Below are 1,602 nucleotides of genomic sequence, written 5' to 3'. Positions count from 1 at the left end.
TAGGTGTGCACTTGCAAGTGTGCAACTGCACGGTTGAACACTTCATTAGATTGAACGCTCACTGTGTAGGAAGTACCAACCAGCTGCACAATCTTAAGTATTCAACTTGTAGTTGCACACTTGCAAGTATTCATTTGGAGTCGCACACTTGCAAGTATTCAACTTGCAGTTTCACCCTCACCAGTGTTGAGCATTTGAACACTTTGTTTATCCGTGTAGAAGAGGGGGCACAGAGAAAAACAAAGGAGATAAACAATTGTTATATCCTACACATCCTACACCTACCTACACCCCTTAGGTCGGCGTCGCCGGGCGGCAACTCCCTCAAAACTAAAGGTCTCTTCACCTGAAATTGGACACCTTCCGTCATGGGGGTCGTCCCGGCTGTTACGGTGGGGTCTAAGCCAGCGGGGGCTCAGTCATCACCATCCCCGGTGGCTGCCCGACCCGAGGGGGTATTCACTACCATAAAACTTGTACAGAGTACTCGGTATTACACATAATTATCTGGTATTACCGGGTATTACGCCGGTATTACAGGCAAAATTTTGCCAATTTATAGCATTTTTTGTTATTTTTCGGTATTACATTACAAGTAATACCCAGGTGGAGTGTACAGGGTATTACGGAAGTGAATACCCCCTCGGCCCGACCACTCAACCCAATGGCCCACCGGCACCATCTCCCAGCCGACCCCACCCCGCTCTAAGGTGTAATTTTACATTTTTCACCTAACCCCGCTGCGGGTCAACGCTCCTTTCTCGATCTTGGCATCTACTTCTCTCTTGACTCTTTTTAGCAGATGATACATTTGTAACTGAAACTTTGAACATTTCACATAACTGAAATTAATAAGAATGATTGGTAAAATGTGTCATTGCTTGTTCTGTCATGCAGCGGCGTGCAGGGCGTGCAGAGAGGCACAAGGCGTGACGTCACCAGTAGAAGATATAGACAGGGGGCCAGGTGTTGGCCCGTCCGCCCGCCGTGCCACAGCCAGACTCACTACAGATTGTCTCCACCATGGATTTCTCTAAAGGTTGATCTGCGGGTCCCAATTTAGGCACTTTTGATCTGTCATATGTAAAGACATTTGACATTTTTCCTGTCACAGTGTGTGTAGCGAGAACCTGTTCCCTTCACACTAATTGAGCGACATGGCCTACAAATGCGCTGTCACCTGACTTTCCTTAAGTAGATTTAAAACTGCTTAGCCAAGTATCAATTCTCTTGTGGTATTTTTCCTGATCTTCAATTCCTTATACAATACATCCATCTGGATGAATCAACCAATATATAATTATTTTATGTTGGGTCACTCAAATTTTTAAATCTTAAGGTAGAAAATGCACTTCTGCAAATAATCGAGAGAATTGTCAAAGATAGCAGCTAGTCATTACCAGCTCTATCGATCTGCCACGTTAATTTGGGTGTTCACCATTTCGTTTCGCGCAAAATATCACTGAAAAGGTGACCTTTTTAACATGGGTTCTTACGGCAGCAAGCGTGGATCGGGTTCGAAAATACAAATTGAAGGGGGGAATCGAATTGCTTGGTTAAAAAAAGCAGATGATACCTTGTCAAGAATTACTCTATTCCAGT

This window comes from Frankliniella occidentalis, unplaced genomic scaffold (genome assembly GCF_000697945.3).
Source record: "Frankliniella occidentalis isolate FOCC.00 unplaced genomic scaffold, Focc_3.1 Scaffold436, whole genome shotgun sequence".
NCBI classification, from domain to species: domain Eukaryota; kingdom Metazoa; phylum Arthropoda; class Insecta; order Thysanoptera; family Thripidae; genus Frankliniella; species Frankliniella occidentalis.
This window is presented reverse-complemented; position numbering follows the sequence as displayed.